The following is a 20558-nucleotide window of genomic DNA, read 5'->3' on the forward strand; positions in this document are numbered from 1 at the left end:
ACTTTATGTGAGTCTTTATGTGATAGATGAGTCTCCTGAGGGCAGCAGATAGTCGGCTGGTGAATTTTTATCCATTCTGTGTTTCTGTATCTTTTAAGTGGAGCATTTAGGCCTTTACATTCAATGTTAGTATTAAAATGTGAGGTACTGTTGCATTCACCGTGCTGTTTGTTGCCTGTGTACTTTGGTTTTGTTTTTTGTTCTTGCTTTTTAAATTGAATTTTTGTTTTATAAGTCCTGTGTGATTTATCCTTTAAAGAGGTCTGTTTTGATGTGTTTCCAGGATTTGTTTCAAGATTTAGAGCTCCTTTTAGCAGTTCTTGTAGTGGTGGCTTGGTAGTGGTGAATTCTCTCAGCATTTGTTTATCTCAAAAAGACTCTATCTTTCCCTCATATATGATGCTTAGTTTTTCTGGATACAAAATTCTTGGCTGATAATTGTTTTGTTTGAGAAGCCTTAAGATAGGGCCTCAATCCCTTCTAGCTTGTAGGGTTTCTGCTAAGATAGCTGCTGCTAATCTGATAGGATTTCCTTTATAGTCTCCCTGGTCTTACAGCTCTTAAGATTCTTTCCTTCATCTTAACTTTGGATAACCTGATGAAAATGTGTTTAGGCGACGATATTTTTGCGGAGAATTTCCCAGGTGTTCTTTGTGATTCTTGTATTTGGATGTCTATGTCTCTAGCAAAGCCAGAGAAGTTCCCCCTCGATTATCCCCCCAAATATGTTTTCCAAGCTTTTAGAATTCTCTTCTTCCTCATGAACACCGATTATTCTTAGGTTTGGTCGTTTAACATAATCTCAGACTTCTTGGATGCTTTGTTCATATTTTCTTATTCTTTTTCTTTTGTCTTTGTTGGATTGGGTTAGTTCGAAGACCTTGTCATCGAGCTCTGAATTTCTTTTTTCTACTTGTTCAATTCTATTGCTGAGACTTTTCAGAGCATTCTGCATTTCTATAAGTGTGTTCGATGTTTCCTGAATTTTATGTTATTTTTTCTTTAAGCTATTTATTTCCTTGAATAGTTCTCCCTTCACTTCTTATAGCGTTTTTTGGATTTCCGTGTGTTGGGCTTCACCTTTCTCTGGTGCCTCCCTGATTAACTTAATAACTAACCTCCTGAATTTTTTTTTTTCAGGTAAATCAGGAATTTCTTCTTGGTTTGGAGCTATTGCTGGTGAAGTAGTGTGATTTTGGCGGGGTGTTGAAGAGCCCTGTTTTGTCATATTACCAGGGTTGGTTTTCTGTTTCCTTCTCATTTGGGTAGGCCCTGTCAGAGGGAAGGTCTGGGGCTGAAGGCTGTTGTTCAGATTGTTTTGCCACACAGGGTGTTCCTGTTATAAATAAAGTTTCGGTGCCACAAAAGAAATAGCACTTGAATATAAAATTTTATTTGTAATTCTCAGCAAGGCAAGTTACTTCTATAGAAGGGTGCACCCTTAAAGATGGAGCAATGGTGAGTGCACACTTAGACAAGGGAGGGGAAGGGGTTCTTATCCCTAACACATGTGGCCCCTCCTGCTATGTCGTTCCCCTATTGGCTAGGGTAAGACCGCACAGGCTAAACGAATTCTGATTGGCTAAATTTAAAGAAAGTAACGGGGTGAGTGGTTTGGCAGGAAAAATGGTTATGACAGAGCAGGTAATTGGAATGAGTCAGGGTGGAGCAAGTAATCAGAACGAGTCAGGGTGGAGCAGGTAATCAAAATGAGTCAGGGTGGAGCAGGAAATCAAAAAAGGTTGCTTTATGAGGAAGTTAAGTTTAAAAGTAGAAGGCAAAGAATTGAACATACTGACATATTGATCCTTTGAAAAGAAATTTAGAACTCATATCTAACATTCCCTTGATGTATTACTCTCCTCCTTTTCCTATGGATGTGGCTTTCTGTGAGATGAACTGGAGTAATTGCTGTTTCTCTTCTGGGTCTCTCCACCCAGCAGGTCTACCCAGCTCTGAGCTGGTATTGGGAGTTGTCTGCAGAGGGTCCTATGATGTGAACCATCTATGGGTCTCTCAGCTGTGGATGCCACCACCTGTTCCAGTGGAGGTAGCAGGGGGATGCAATAAATTCCGTGAGAGATCTTAGCTTTGGTGGTTTAATACTCTATTTTTGTGCTGATTGGCCTCCTGCCAGGAGGTGGTGCTATCCAGAGAGCATCAGCTGTGGTAGTATGAAAAGGAAACACTGGTAGGTGGGGTCCTAGAACTTCCAAGATTATGTTCCCTACTCAGGGTGAGTAGGGAGGGACCATCAGGTTGGGGCAGGGCTAGATGTGTCTGAGCTCAGACTCTTCTTGGGTGGGTCTTACTAGGGCTGCTGTGGGGGATGTGGGTGAGGTTCCCAGGTCACTAGAGTTGTGTACCTCGGAGGATTATGGCTGCCTCTGCTGAGTCATGCAGGTTGTCAGGGAAGTGGGGGAAATCTGACAGTCACAGGCCTCACCCAGCTCCCATGCAAACCAAAGGGCTGGTCTCACTCCCACCAAGCCCCCTCCTAAGAGCCCTGAGCCTGTTTCCAGATGGTGGGTGAGTGGGGCTTGAAAACTTGCTCCAGGCTAGCCACCTCCCAGCTGTGAAAGAAAAGGGCTTGGTTCTTCCCCAACCTGTGGAGTCTGCACACCAGATGTGCGCGCCTTCCCCCAAGTTCTGGCCAGGAGGTTTCTCAGCCCTATCTTTTTTTTTTGAATGTTAAAGACAAATATTTACTACAGGTAAAACAGGATAAGCTTTGTAAAGGAGTAAGCAAGTTAAAACACTTGGTTTAGTGATTATCAAAGCTATGTTTGAAGATGTTTTGACCATCATTCCATAATTATTAAACATCAGTCATTTAAAATTAAAAATTTAGTTCTTAACAACTTAAGGTAGCATTCAAAAAGTGACATGTCTTTAAGGTACAAGGGGAAAAAAGTTGGCTTTATGACTTATTATTTTTATCAATCTACAACAAAAAAATAGACCTATTATCCTTCTAGGGTATTAAGAACAATTCTAGAAGGTAATGGTTCATCATTTTGGTATTCTGAAATCCTATCAAAGCAAATTTGATTTTGCAATACTTTTTCCATATCTATAGGAGACTTAAGTCAAAATCATAATAAACTGAAATAAATTTTCCTTTGAGACAAAAATCACAAGCATTCTTATACACCAATAACAGACAAACAGAGAGCCAAATCATGAGTGAACTCCCATTCACAATTGCTTCAATGAGAATAAAATACCTAGGAATCCAACTTACAAGGGATGTGAAGGACCTCTTCAAGGAGAACTACAAACCACTGCTCAAGGAAATAAAAGAGGATACAAACAAATGGAAGAACATTCCATGCTCATGGGTAGGAAGAATCAATATCGTGAAAATGGCCATACTGCCCAAGGTAATTGACAGATTCAATGCCATCCCCATCAAGCTACCAAGGACTTTCTTCACAGAATTGGAAAAAACTACTTTAAAGTTCATATAGAACCAAAAAAGAGCCCACATCGCCAAGCCAATCCTAAGCCAAAAGAACAAAGCTGGAGGCATCACACTATCTGACTTCAAACTATACTACAAGGCTACAGTAACCAAAACAGCATGGTACTGCTACCAAAACAGAGATATAGATCAATGGAACAGAACAGAGCCCTCAGAAATAATGCCGCATATCTACAACTATCTGATCTTTGACAAACCTGAGAAAAATAAGCAATGGGGAAAGGATTCCCTATTTAATAAATGGTGCTGGGAAAACTGGCTAGCCGTATGTAGAAAGGTGAAACTAGATCCCTTCCTTACACCGTATACAAAAATCAATTCAAGATGGATTAAAGACTTAAACGTTAGACCTAAAACCATATAAACCCTGTAAGAAAACCTAGGCATTACCATTCAGGACATAGGCATGGGCAAGGACTTCATGTCTAAAACACCAAAAGCAATGGCAACAAAAGCCAAAATTGACAAATGGGACCTAATTAAACTAAAGAGCTTCTGCACAGCAAAGGAAACTACCATCAGAGTGAACAGGCAACCTACACAATGGGAGAAAATTTTCACAACCTACTCATCTGACAAAGGGCTAATATCCAGAATGTACAATGAACACAAACAAATTTACAAGAAAAAAACAAACAACCCCATCAAAAAGTGGGTGAAGGACATGAACAGACACTTCTCAAAAGAAGACATTTATGCAGCCAAAAAACACATGAAGAAATGCTCACCATCACTGGCCATCAGAGAAATGCAAATCAAAACCACAATGAGATACCATCTCACACCAGTTAGAATGGCAATCATTAAAAAGTCTCACCCCTTTCAAATTGTCACACAGTTCAGCTAGAGAATTATTTCTCCCTGTGGAGTTTTACCCCGCCCCCCAGCCCCGGGCTCCTCGATGGATATTTGTGGTGCCAGGCAGAAATGGCCTGCTTGGGAACCCAGCAAGCTCCTTCCTCTTTCTGCTCCTTCTTCTACCCCTGAATTCACTTGGCTTTCTAAATTGACTCAGCTCTTAGGTAAGGTAGGAAACTTCTCCCGCAAACAAACCTTCAGTTTCTCCAGTAAGGGTGTGTGTTTGGGAGAGGAGGCTCTCCCTTTCCCACCTCTGTAGTTAGTGCACTCACAGTATTTGAGATGTCTTCTAGGTCCTCCAGGAGCCATCCAATTCCTTCAGAGGGTCTGTGGGTCCTTTCGGGATTGCTGGTTTGTTCTTGCAGTCAATCTGGAGATTAAAATCACAATGAGAACCTCCACATGATGCTGCTGTCAGGAGCTGCAATCTAGTCCTGCCTCCGGTCCGCCATGATGATCTAATTCTCTCTCTTTTTTTTTTTTTTTTTTTTTAATGAGGATTCCTGGCTTCCACTCTCAAATGTGTGATTTAATTGATAGAGGGTATGGCCAGGGCGTCAGGATTTTTAAAAGCTTCTGAGGCAATACTACTAATCAGCCTATGTTTGCCATCACCAGTATAGAATATATTAATTCCTCATCTTTGAAGAAGAATAAAAATATATATATTATTTTCTTATTTTGATAATCAGAGAATATAGATTCAACAATGTTTTGAAAACACTTAAAAAAACTCTTGATATGTTCAAAAATCACTGCAAAAATATAAAAACATGCTTTTTATTAAAAATTATAGAAAAATATAAAAAGAAGAGTAAAAATATTTAACTAAAGAAAAATAAAATGTGTTAAAACCAAAATATATTTCTTTAAAATGTTATTGGTAAATGACAAAGATCCTCATAATAAATGATAAAAACAATAATGCATCAAAGAAATACCTAGCACATCTTTTTCTTTTGCAAATAGAGGAAAAGAGAAAAAAAGCATTGATTTTTAACAATTTGGAAAATTTGGTAAAAATCAGAGTATTATTTATAATAAATGAAAGTTACAAAATGAAATATTGCTCCCTAAATAACAAAGAGAAAACAAATAGAGCCTTGAATACATCTTGATTTTGTCCAAAGAAGTAGACAAAAAATAAGTGATAATGAAAAATTTGAATATTCAGGCTAGTAAGTTTAAATTAATAGATAATACATTAAACTTTGTATGTAAATGACTTCAACTGACCTTTATAAACCGCAAATCAGATATACTGAAGGTGTGTTTTAAACCTTCCTTATACCCTACACACTATCAACCACCAAGCAAAATGACTTCTACAACCCAGACATCTTTCAAATGTACCTGCTTCTTTCCACTTCAAAGTTGTGAACCACTAACTGCCGCCACTGTAGTCAGCTCTTGCATGAACCACTTATTGCTTATGCATTCTCTCTGGTCCCTCTGCATTTTGATTTGCTCCTTGCCAAATTATTCAACATACTGAAGCCAAAATGATGTTTGAAATGAGCAACTCCTATGCTAGCATCTCACTGCCATTTTCCCATGATGCCGTTAATGACACAAACATACATATATGACATTTTTGTGTGCATGTTTTTCTTCAAGTGAAAGAAACAAGAGCTAGATTGATTTTCACCATATTTTAAAAATAAGTGCTTTGATACTCTGACTTGAAAAAATGGGCTCCATGAGATATACAGATCTCATTGTTAGGAAGCCCCTGAGGACTTAAAATATAAACAGTCATTCTGCACGGCAGCTTGGAGCATTGATTTGCTATTGAACTAATGCTACATATTGACTTGTGAATACACAACTCTAGGGTGTGAAGCCGCAGGTTTATGGCTCCGCTCAGCAATTCCACTTACATTGTTATGTCTGTGAATATAAGTTAAAATATTTGAATGGATCAAAATCTACCAAATATAGCAGGAAAACCAATGTTTGAGTTTTAATGTATATTCATATCATAATATGTACACACAGTGAGTGCATTAAATGTTACAGAAACCATCCTGTGGGAAACAAGAGAGATTTATTCTTGCCCTCATGGGATGTGCAATCTAGGATGACAGGTTAATTATAAACAAATAATTCCATATACAACTTCTTAAATTACAACAGCTAAGAAAGTCCCTCTTTTATTGAAATCCTGATTCTCAGCAGTACTCTGCTAATGTAATTGCTGCATAAGAAATCATGGCATGGTCATTATTGTATTTGTCGTTGATGCTTAGGTGGTACCAAGGATTCTGGGCTTTCAAAAAAGAATGTTATAATTAGCTCTTTCTTAGCCTTATTATACCTGGTATCTCTACATTTGACCTGCAGTGATATGTCACATGGTACCATCAGAACAAAAATGCTTAAGAGTTACATTCTGAAGAAAGCGAACTTTGTTCCAGCACTTTCCAAAGGAAATTATCTAAAATTTTAGAACTAGAAGAGACATTCTAATCATCTTTCCTCCCCTTTCATGAAGTAAATGAAGCCCAAATAAGTGAAATGGCTTGCCAAAGCTCACTGAGCTATTATGTAGCAGTGTCTCTTGATTCTACCACAATAAAATGAAAATCAGGTGCGTTTACTTTTAGAGAGCAAGATTGTGAAAATCAGATAACTACTTCTGAGAATCTCTAAATTAATCTTAACTCTAGTCTGTTCACTCCATAAATAAATATTTCCTGAGCAACTACCAAGGAAAATTCTATGAAGGCTACGAGTCGAATAAGGCTTGCTCTATGCCTTTCAGGAGATTAAAATGTAGTTCAAAAGATAAATCAAGCAAATAAATTATTTTAATAAACTGGTAATTGAATAATTAACACATAGCTTGTCACCACTGTAAACTTGGGCTCTTTTTTATTTAGTATCGGTATCAGTTAAATGAGATAAAATATGTAAAAGTACCTAAAATCATAGATAATTATCAAATGTTTTTTAAAGTTGTTAACTGCTACAAAACCGTTAAAAAATAAAACAAAAAACAGTCTTGGTAAAAGATCAAAGAAGTAGGTACCTATTCATTTTAAGTAAAATGCAGAGTTGAACTTATTATCTGGATAGTTAAGCAGAATGATACAGAAATCTATGTGATCTGGTCCATTTCTGCCTTTGAGGCAGCAGTTTCCCTTCCCATTGAAGTCTCAAAGCCCCAACCTTCATTGTTTACGATTCAGCTGATGGACAGGGCCTGAGCTCCCACAGTAATGCACTGATTGCTATTTGCTTCTGGAAATAAATGTGGCTTAACTGAGCTTTATTTGTTGATTAGTTGGAATGGGCCCAGACTGCCAATGAAGTCTATAGGAGGAAACAAAGTATGTCTGCTTTGAGAAAGATGTTAAAAATGCCCCTCTAGCTGTGTTGGTGCTGAAACACATCTTCCAATGCCAGGGATGTTTTGGGATGTCTCTTTTTTTTTCTATTTAAGCAAGACTATAGGGTTGTGACAAGAAGAGGGCAAATAATACTTGATACCAAGCAAATGCATTCAGCAAACTCTGTCTCACAACTTTGGAGGCAGGAGGAATAATGCCGCAGATGGTAAATTGCCTGACACGTATAGAAGCTGACAAGGGATCCAACCTTCAATGATTATACAGAATTATTTTCTCTTTAACACAGAATTCCCAACCCAGAACTTCACTTTATATTATTATTTGCTGTAAGGCTACTGTCAGCTTCAGGGCAGAACTGTTTCTGAGACTGCAGTGAGCCGCTTAGCCACAGCAGCTGCTTTCAAAACTGGAAGATAACATAAAAGTGAGGAATAACTCCATGTGATTAGGGAAAGAGCTGTGGGTTAGCTTAAGAGAAAGAACAATCTATGTCAGGAAACCTTACATCTATCTCTCTATTTTAAATGTTCCTAAGTGGACAGTAGACAAAACAATAACAGCAGCATTAATAACCATCATATATTGAATTTCTTAAGTGTGAAAAGCTTTATATCAATTATTTCTGATTCTCACACAACTCTGTGAGATAGGATTTTTCCCATTTTGTACATGAGAAAACTGGAGCTCAAAGAAGTTAAATGACTTGCCTCCAGCTATGACGTGGTAGATCCCATATGTAAACATAGCCTGTCCCATTCCAAAGCTAATGCTTCTTTCAAACATCATATTTTTCACAAACATTACTCCTCTCAATGCACACCAAACTTAGGGTAGTTACTACCTCTGAGTGAAAAAGGAAGTGTATAAAGTTTCATCTACAATAAGTGTAGAGTTTTATTTCTTAAAGGTAATAATATAAAGCAAATATGGCACAATGTTAACATTGAAATTGATTTTTGTTAATTTTTTCCATAATTTTATGTGGGTTTGAAGTATTTCATTTAAAAAATTGCTCCCACTAATAAATTATAAAGTTGAACTTACTTCTTAGCTAATGAAATTTTTGCCAGGAATCCAAAACATTACTCATAAAATCAAAATAGGATGGCTTCGATAAGAAATTAAACCCCCTCTTTCCTCTTCCTACCAATAGAGATTAATGACTGTCATGAATACAGTCAGCTCCCTTTACAAAGAATAAAGACATTTTTTGATAATAATTACTACATGTTAGAAAGTTTTTACTTTGAACAATAGTGAGAGATCATAAAGAACACCTGAAAGCTGAAACCATATGAACGGATCTTAACAATCAATGAGAAAAGTTATCATTTAAATATTTTGTTCCTCAACCTTTTAAAGTTTTGCAAAACATTTAAAGCTCTCTTACTGTTGATTACAAATATATAAAGATTTTTAAGATAAAAATATATTTAGCACATTCTAGTTTAAACTATTAAAACATTGAGAATTAATATATTTATTTCTTTGTGAAAATCTGATCAAATTTATTTGAACAGTGCTTGCCTTCTTCTTAGAGAATAACAACAATATGGGATAAACATCTTTTCTACACCTTGGTGAACTGTCATACTTTTTTCTAAGTTTGTATTAGCCTCCAACATGTGATTTTTCACATTTTCAATGTAAAAAAAAAAAATCTCCTAGAATTCCCTTAATGTGAAGTTTTTATCAGTGTCACGTTCTGAGAAATCTTCATGCTTATTGTTACTATCATATTCACCATTTTTGTTGATAAATTCATCTTTACTCAGTTCCTCTTGAAGCATATGTAAACTTTCTGAATAGCAGCAGTATGAATATCACCAGTCAGCTACTTATTCTATAACTTCATTTATATTCTATTTGAATTTCACTTCCAGCATTATGACTTTTTTATTTCTTTGCTGCACTTTCATCTTTGTTGACCAATTTCCTCTTTCAATTGTGTATTTTTGTAAAATTTAATGTGGGTTTGCCACTGAGAGTCAAGGAGGCAGAACAACTGTATGCTTTGCTGTCTGTGTGTGAACTGCATAACCAATGTGTTGTGACCAGTTACTGGCTGACCCAGAAAAAGGGTGATGTGATTGGTCACTGGGTATGTGTACAACTGGTATGTAGATAGTGACCTGTAAACTGGACACCTGGCAATTATTCAGTTATTCACATTTATAATAATACACTGTTCTAATTGAAATTTGAGCCATATTATTGGGGGCACTGATTATTTAGCTTATTCTGTACCTACAATTTATGCATTTTGGAAGCATGCAAGGTGAGGCCTGCCCATATTCTTACTGGAAAATAATATGTCTTATGAAACACAGTAGTGGTATATAGGACATGGGGATAGTCTGAGCATTCCACTGTAGCAGGAGAATTTTATCATTGACATTGCACAGAATTTCCAACAGGTGGTGATAATAAAAAGCAGATTAACTAAGTTGCTTTTAAATTATTTAACACAATATATTCATTTTTTGCTAGTACTAAGGGTGGGTCACTCCCACTGCCCTCTACCTTGGCATGCTACTGAAACATGGTAACCCAAAATGTCACAATAGTTGAAGCCAAGGCTGGAGACTATTCATGTCAGGGTTATTTTTCTGTGCATCAATTTCTACATCTATATAAAGAAGAAATTAATACTTTCTCATCTTATGAGCTTGCTGGTGGGGATAAAATACAATTATATATATATAAGCATTTGCTTTAGTATATTAAATGAAGTATAGAAATGTGTGGTGAGAAGACCTAGATTCAAGACCCAATCTGCGGCTTATTTACAGGGCAACTTTGGAGAATGCAGTCAGCTTTATGAGTTCCAACTTTCAGTTTTGAAAAAATAAATATAGAATTAGTATCTAACTCACAAGATCACTTTTACACCAAATAAGTGAACATATCAGGGTACAGACGTGGTGAAAACTTCTTTAGCTTCTTCGGAGAAGTCAAGATTCAGGATATCCTAGAAGACAGGACAAATTATTTAAGTAAAAAGAAATAGATTTATATGAGCAAAAAGATCATTGACACAATAGCGCTATGAAATCACTCTTGAATGAAAGTTGCAAGGATGTGAAATATATAAAGATAAGCCTACTAGCCCAAAGGAATACAATAGTTGATTGAATTTATTCCATATTGGTGAAGAGGGATTCTTTCTTTCTTTTTTTACAAAGATGCTTATAAAGCAACAATCCAGAAAACGTAGTATTTTTCTTGAACAGATGTTGAAACTTTTGGGATTATTCCGGGTATACGAGGATGGTTTAATATTTTAAAATCAATTAATGTTATTCACCATATTAACAAGATAAATAAAAATGAACATTTCACATTTTTCAGAAAACGCATTTGAAAAAATTCAAAACTTAATCATAATATAAAAACTTTCAGAATACTAGAAATACAGGGGAAATTCTTCTAAGACATAAGAAGCATCCTCAAAAATCCTACAACTAAAATCATATATAATTGTGGAAGTCTGAATATTTCATCCCTAAGATCAGGAAAAATGAAAAGATGTCTACTCTCACTAGTGCTATTTAACATACTAATAGAAGTTCTGATGAGCGTCATAATGCATGAAAAAGAAATATAAGGCCTAGAGATCAGAAAGAAAGAAATAAAATATTCCCTATCTGCAGTTGCTATATCTATGTAGAAAATCCCAAGCAATCTACAAAAAAGATCACAAATTGTTACAATAAATTCTAGCCAGGGTTTTAAGTCAAAGAAAGATAAATGAAATGTATAATACTTGAAAATAAAGAGGTAAATATGATCCCTATGGGCACAAAATACAATTTCTATAAAAATGTCAGGATAAGACAATAAAATTTAGTGCATTCAGCAGTTTCCCTGGTATAAGTTCAACCTTCAAATAATGATAGCATTTTTATAATTCAGCAATAGGTAATTAGGAAATGTTATAATAATAAAATTTTCCTATTTACAAATTGTAAGTCTAATAAAAGATATAAAGGCATTATTCAAGAACAGAAAAATACCTGACCAAATGAAGATACAGATTATGTTCGTGGAAAAAACAATTAGTGTCACAAAGACAAAATTATTTCTAAACTAACCTATAAGATTAATGCAACTATAATCAACATTTTAATGTTTTCCATTTTTTTGATATAGACCCCAACATAAACTTATTTAGAAATTGGGAATATATATATGTAATTATATATTACATATATTACATATATTACATATATTATATATGTCATATATTTATCATATATAATATATAATACATAAATTTATATGTAATATATGTAATATATAATATATTATATTATGTATTATATAACATATATTACATATATTATATGTAACTTAATATATAATATATTAATATATGTAATATATATTATATAACATACTTTATATAATATATGTAATATATATTATGCTATATGTGTAATATATATTACATATATTATGTTATATATTACATATGTAATATATTACATATATACATTATATATAATATATATTATATATTACATATATTACATAATATATTACATATATACATTATATATAATATATATTATATATTACATATATTACATAATATATTACATATGTTATATATTACATATGTAATATATAATACATAACATATAATATATATTATATAATATATAACATATCTAATATGTTATATATTGCATATTACACAATATATTATATGTTACACAATATATTAACTATATATATTACATATATAATATGTATATTACATATATATGTAATTTGGAAGAAGAACAAGATAGTAGGATTTACTTTACTAAATAAGAATAATGACTCAGAAAGAGAGATATATTTATATATAAATTTGATTTAGGATAATAGCAGTAAGAATTAGTAGGAAATCCTAGGTTACTCAGCCAATGGTTTTGGTTAGCGCTGTGTAAAATATTAGCCATACATTGAAAATAATGTATTTCAGATGGGCTTGAATATTTAATATTTAAATTTTAATACTTTAAATTTTAACAAGTAAATATAAGACAACATTTTTATGACCTCAAGATGGAAAAATGTCTTAAAGAATTTATGAAAAGCATGTTATATAAAAGAAATAATGATAAATATGAGTGCATTTAACTTTCTGAGTGCAAAAAAAAATTTAAAAGTTTTCAATATCAAGTCATAAAACATATTTGCAAAGAAAATTACAAATGAAGAGTAAGCATCAATAATTATTTTAAAATACTGGTAGTACTAATTATGAAAAGTTATATAATTTAGTGAAATATTGGCAAGGACTATAAAAATGCAATTTATAGAAAAGGAAACCAGAATAGCCAAGAAATGGATTAAAATATTTTAATTTCACTCTAACCAGAAAATGCAAATTAAGCAAAGTGAGATTTTCAAAAGAAATACATGACAGATTAACAAAATTTAAATATTGGAACATTCAATTAATGGTGGAAATATGAAAAACTAAGAAATCATATAACACTCTGTTGGGATAATAATAAAATCTCTTTGGAAGCAATTGGTGAGTAAAAGATAAAATAGAAGAGTATGTGTTCTTAGAGCAGCGTCTCTACCTGTAGAGGTATGAAGAAGTTCTAACACATCTTTGTGGAAATATAAACAGAACTGTTCATATAATTGATAATAAAAAATAAAAAAACTCGAATGCTCATTAGAAAGATAATGAATAAATGATGTCATATTCATACCTGCAATAAAATAGAGTTATCTGTATCTGTACAGATAATTTCCATCAACATTATTTAAAATGAAAGTCTAATATCAGTTTTATAAATTATATAAACATTCATTCAAAAGAAATTATCAATATGCAATGTAAAATGTCATATTGTATATTTTTACATGTAAATACGTAGAAGTTATATGTTGCCATAAGCATTGTCTCTCCTTCTCTGTGATGAACAAAATGAATATAAGATACTAAATTTCTCAGAGAAAAACAGGAATAATATCAAGGTGAGTATCTTGCGTGTTTCACTTTGATCTGTAGTATTTCGCTTCTTAAGAAATTAATCTGAAGTAAACCTTATAAATGTTAATATTTTAAAAATTGAATAGGATAAGTGTGATTATTTGGCTTATTACTCTCTATTCTGTGTTTTATATATTTTATAATAAAATATATTAAAAGAGAAAAAAATGATAATTTAAATCTCTACCATGAACAGGTTTCTTTAACATGTTTTCAACATGTATACCATATCCTTTCTTCTTCCTGCAAAAGTTCACCATGATTAGGAAGTGTGAGACTGAAAAGAAAAATTTCCATTTTTTTCTAGAGGCAATTAAATTTAACACCTGGCCGCCTGTTAATCAAAGCACTGAGATCACTTATTCTCTTGACAGATCTTTCTTCTTCTTCAGGTTTCCCATTTCACACAGCAGGGAATCAGCTTTGCTGAAATTCACAACTAATTTCCCGAGTGTAACAGAAGTACTTTGTCCAAAATGCCATATAACCACATTTTCTAATGCACTACAAAAAACAAAAAAACACTACTTTTTCACTACAGCTTCACTGCAAAAATACATATAAACCCAATATACGAAAAGTGTGATAAGCAAATTACCTTTCTTAAACAAACTAAACACATATTTCAGCTCTAGGATTTAATTTTTAATACTGCACCTATCACACACAACCCATAAAGTTTTTACAATAAATTTTGGATTCTAAATTCATAAAAGCAGGCTAGAAGTATAGTGGGATCTCTGGGTTTTTACTCCCTTCTATTCTTTTATCCTTTCTGTCACAAAGTCTAATAGTAAGGACTTTCTGCAGTATGGGTTATATCAACCTTACCAGTCTCAAGCTAGAAGAAACCTCAGAGAATATGATGATGAAGACATCATTGTGAAGACGAGCTAAATCCTAGAGAAAGCAAATGGTTTGCTCTAGGACATACTTCCAGAGCAGACAAGAGCCAGGGCTATAAGCCAAATAAATCTCCTGGTCCAAGAACTGCTCATGACATGACAGTTCATAAGGTCAGGGTCTTTCAATACTCACAGCTATCACCATAAACCAAAATAAGTGATTTTATCTCATTTTTAAACTTCTAGATGGTCTGCCTAACTTCAAGCTCTGCTTCAATATTATTTTTGTGTTATTTTATTATGTTTTTATTATAGAATAGGCTCCTCTGTTAAACTCTTAAGGTCCTCTGTAATCTTGTCCTAACTTTATTTCCTTCTTTTCCCTATTCTCCTTCATTTTATATTAAATATCCTCTTTAGAAAGGATTAAATCATGTGTGACTTTCAATTATATTGACTGTCTTTTCTCCTAAATTCATAAAGTCCTACCCATTATTCTAGGCACATATTAATTCCTATCCAATCTATAAAATTTTCTCAGACTACATTCACCCATAATTTTACTATCACTTAATTACCATACTTACATTCTATTTTGCAAAATTAACTATTTAATTGTTTACTGATTATCTCAAATGCATTGTTGGTTTCATCACCAATTATTTTCCAAACTCCCTTAAACCTAGTAATATATCGTATGATTGCTTTGTAATCTCCACAGTCTAACACAGTGGTAATTGATGATCCATAACAAGTGCTCAAAAACTACTTGTAATTGACTAAACTTAACTTAGAAATTCAAATTACAGATGATGACTAATACATGAAGTAGACAGTAGACCGCTAAATGATTTGGATTAGCTGCCTGCAATGTACCAGATCATGAGGGTCAATTGTTTGCCCCACATAGCTCCCAGAAAGGGCAGCACACATGACCACACATTTTCACTGAACAGGGCTGGAATACACAATCCACGGACACTGTAGATTTTTCTACTTGGGAAGTTTAAATGGAAGACAAAGGTATTAACCCCACAGTGGAATGCTTCTTTATTTATAAAAATCCGTGCAGTTTTGAGACCAGAGTTTATGTCAAGACAAATCATAACCATATTCAATATATAGTTTTAGGAAAGATGATACAAAGAGTGAGCAGAGAAGCTGGTTTCCAAAAAGGAGAACGCAATAAACAAGCTGATCAAAAAGGGAGGCAGGGAGGGAGGAAGGGAGAGAGGGAGGGAGGGAGGGAGGAAGGAAGGAAGGAAAGAAGGAAGCAAGAAAGGAAGGAAGGAAGGAAAGGAGGGAAGGAAGGAAGGAAGGATTTCCTATTTCCTAAAAGGAAGGAAGGGAGACCATGGTGTGTGTGGGGATGTGTGTGCATGTGTGCATGCATATGTGTAAGAGAAAGATAGATAACCTGAGAAAGATGAGTTCCTGACAATCTATTTCCAATCTCATGAGACCCAGTTACACATTGTTACTTGTTCTTCATGTTAATGAGATTGCTTGTCAATTTCATGTAATAATTAAAATTTTCCCCCACCCACATTTCAGCAAATTTTATTGGGTTTATTTTCCTTGTAATTCATATTCTAATTTATCTTTATTTCTGTGCAATGAAAACTAAATTTGAAGTCTTATTTTCTTAGCAAAAATCTGATATTTAGGTGGATCTTCAGTCAATGACCCTCAATATTTTATGATTCTACATTTGTTTGCAGCTAATCCTTTACTCCATCCATCTCTTTACTATACCTTACCTCTGTGTAATTAATAAAGAAGAAAATAAACAGAAATCAAAGAAAAAAATGTTACGCCAGTTGACATCCATTTGCGTTTCTGAGGAAAATATTCTATTTATCTTACATTATTTAAATTTTACTCATTGAAATAATTTTATTAAAATTAATTGGGTAGAATAATTTCCAATTCAGGTCTTTCATCAAACCATTCTAAACAGCAGGTTTAATTGCCGTAAACTGGTGCATTTAGAAGCAGCATTCACTACATAAGATGTTAGTCATTTCTGGTGTTTTGTTTATTAATACTATGTCAGTAATACACTAACATCAGTTTCTAAAATAATATTAACACACATTGGCTCAAATTAATATGCTTATCTGTGTCATTTTGAAATTAAAGTCTTCACATATTGATAGGGGAGATGTAAACTGGACATTTACATCTTCCATTCTGGACCAAAGACTGGAAGAGAGTACAAGAGACACTTATTGATAACATATTAAATATGAGTGTGTATAAGCATGTATTATTTATAAATGAAGATATATTTGCATGCATATATGGGTGTATTTAATCATGTTTAATGTGTGAGTATAGATGTGCACATATATGCACATACACACAATCTTACAGGCTTTTGTAACTTCCTATACTCCTATTATTTCAAAAAGGCCAGCCTCTTCAAAAAAAAGTAGGTGAAAACACTTTATAAAGAATAAAAAACTATGTATACATATATAAGAGAACTATGTATAAATATATATAGTTATGATGATAAAGAAGAAGGGGATAATTATGAGGAGGATGAAGAAAAATACAAAGAATATCTGTTTTGGGTCATGGGAGAAGATAGCTCCCTTTACATATGATCAATTTATCAAAAAGTAAAGATTGCTTTTCCATGAGCTAAAATCTTGAGCAGAGCTACTGTCAAGAGAAAATGACTTGATACTCTCTTGACATATCAGTGTGAACTGAAAAACAGATAGATAGATGGTATCTGAGACCTGGGAGAAGAAGGACTCACTGTCTCACTAATAACTCCATTGCCTCTTCAAGCAAAAAGTTTAATAAAACATCTTTTGAGACTACGTGTGTTCTAAATTTGAATGGAGTCTGGTCCTTTTGAAATATTACATTTAACAGATTTTCTTAATTTTAACCCAGTAAACTCTTACTGTTGCAGAATCTCATCCAGGATTACACATTACATTTAGTTATTATGGCTCCTTGGGCTACTCTTGGTTCTAACGTTTTCTCAGACTTCCCTTGGTTTTGATGTCCTTGACAATTTCCAGGAGTACTGGTCGGTATTTTGTAGGATGCCCATGAAGTGGAACTTATGTGATTGGTTCTCTCATTATTAGATTGGGGCTATGGGTTTTTAGGGTTAGACCACAGGGGTAATGTGCCACTTTCATCAAATTATATAAACTGTATCAACTATCAACATGATTTATCACTCTTGGTTTTGGCCCTGATTATCTGGCTCAGGTAGTGTTTGTCAGGTAACTCCTATGTAAAGCTACTCCTTTTGTTTGTTTGTTTGTTTTGCTACTTTTCATGCTATATTCTGTAGAAAGAATCACTATGGCCAAGCTACACTTATAATGTGGGAAATTAGGATTTATCTGCTTATGGTCAGAATATGGACATACATTATTTGGACTCTTATGCACAGATTCATCTCTTCTTCTTTATTTAGTTATTTATTCAACCATGTATTAATACAAATATGAAGTCATGAATATTTATTTTATATTCTGGATTACAATCCAATATTAATTTGTTTTGTTGTTCAAGTTATTTCCACTTTGGTCTTTAACTCACTTATGGCTAGTGTTCCATTATTGGAACGCTAAGCATGTGGGAGTTATTTGTATCCTACTGCTCAAGGTCATCACCAAAGTCTGATTTTTCACTCATGCAAACATTCAAAACATTACAACCTCCAGCATAAATGGGTTAAAAGCTCTCTCAGTTGGCCCCTGTGTCCAGCTGACACACCACCTAATTGTTAACATTTTCTTCCCAGAACTTTCTTATTTCCAACCATATCTTTTAATGGCTTGATAGCTCATTCATTTGTATCACTGAATAATACATTTTTTTTATTATACTTTAAGTTTTAGGGTACATGTGCACAATGTGCAAGTTTGTTACATATGTATACATGTGCCATATTGGTGTGCTGCACTCATTAACTTGTCATTTAACATAAGGTATATCTCCTAATGCTATCCCTCCCCCCCTCCTCCCACCCCACAACAGGCCCCAGAGTGTGATGTTCCCCTTCCTGTGTCCATGTGTTCTCATTGTTCAATTCCCACCTATCAGTGAGAATATGCGGTGTTTGGTTTTTTGTACTTGCGATAGTTTGCTGAGAATGATGGTTTCCAGTTTCATCCACGTCCCTACAAAGGACATGAACTCATCATTTTTTATGACTGCATAGTATTCCATGGTGTATATGTGCCACATTTTCTTAATCCAATCTATCATTGTTGGACATTTGGGTTGGTTCCTAGTCTTTGCTATTGCAAATAGTGCCGCAATAAACATACGTGTGCATGTGTCTTTATAGCAGCATGTTTTATAATCCTTTGGGTATATACCCAGTAATGGGATGGCTGGGTCTGATGGCATTTCTAGTTCTAGATTCCTGAGGAATCACCATACTGACATCCACAATGGTTGAACTAGTTTACAGTCCCACCAACAGTGTAAAAGTGTTCCTATTTCTCCACATCCTCTCCAGCACCTGTTGTTTCCTGACTTTTTAATGATTGCCCTTCTAACTGGTGTGAGGTGATATCTCATTGTGGTTTTGATTTGCATTTCTCTGATAGTCAGTGATGATGAGCATTTTTTCATGTGTCTTTTGGCTGCATAAATGTCTTCTTTTGAGAAGTGTCTGTTCATATCCTTCACCCACATTTTGATGGGGTTGTTTGTTTTTTTCTTGTAAATTTGTTTGAGTTCATTGTAGATTTTGGATATTAGCCCTTTTTCAGATGAGTAGATTGCAAAAATTTTCTCCCATTGTGTAGGTTGCCTGTTCACTCTGATGGTAGTTTCTTTTGTCGTGAAGAAGCTCTTTAGTTTAATTAGATCCCATTTGTTAATTTTGGCTTTTGTTGCCATTGCTGAACAAAGATGGAGGCATCATGCTACCTGACTTCAAACTATATTACAAGGCTACAGTAACCAAAACAGCATGGTAGTGGTACCAAAACAGAGATATAGATCAATGGAACAGAACAGAGCCCTCAGAAATAATGCCGCATATCTACAACTATCTGATCTTTGACAAACCTGACAAAAAAGAAATGGGGAAAGGATTCCCTATTTAATAAATGGTGCTGGGAAAACTGGCTCGCCATATATAGAAAGCTGAAACTGGATCCCTTCCTTACACCTTATATAAAAATTAATTCAAGATGGATTAAAGACTTAAATCTTAGACCTAAAACCATAAAAACCCTAGAAGAAAACCTAGGCAATACCATTCAGGACATAGGCATGGGCAAGGACTTCATGTCTAAAACACTGAATAATATTTCATTGTATGAATGCACCACAGTTTATTTATTCGTTTCTCTTATTGAAGGACACCTTAGTTGTTTGCAGTTTTGGTGATAATAAATAAAACTGCTATAAGTACTTACATTGAAGTTTCAGTTTTCAAATCAATCAGGCGAGTAGGCAAGTACTTAGGAACATGATTACTACAGCATGCCACCTTTCAATTTTAATCTTTAATATATAATATAAAAGTAATGATTATTATAAAAAAATGTAAAAATAGAAAATTGTATAAAAAGGTAGAAATCTGCAATTCTATTTTCCCAAACAAATACCTGTGATACCAATGAAAAACTGTTATCAATTTCCTTCTGATTTTCATACAAGTTAAAATCCAAATAATATATTATTTTGCACAACTTGATTTTTGTTTGTTCATGTATCAGCAGGCCATCAATTTCTCCTCATGTCAATTTACATGGCTTCCTTCATTCTTTCCAAAGGCTGAAATGTATTCAGTTACAAGCTGAAACAAAAATTGCTAAGTTCCTCCTACGGTGAATGCCATTAAGCTTTGGTACTTCATAATTTCAATTTTTAAAAATTCTGCAATTTTTATCATATAAAACTCTATGCTTACATTAATCTATTTCTACATGCTATATTCTTAAAATTAGAATTTCTAGTTAATTAAAAAGAATTTCTAGTTAATTAAATACATTTCAAAGTTGATATATGCTGTGTGTATT

The sequence above is a fragment of the Pongo abelii genome, chromosome 9, assembly GCF_028885655.2.
Source record: "Pongo abelii isolate AG06213 chromosome 9, NHGRI_mPonAbe1-v2.0_pri, whole genome shotgun sequence".
Taxonomy (NCBI): Eukaryota; Metazoa; Chordata; class Mammalia; order Primates; family Hominidae; genus Pongo; species Pongo abelii.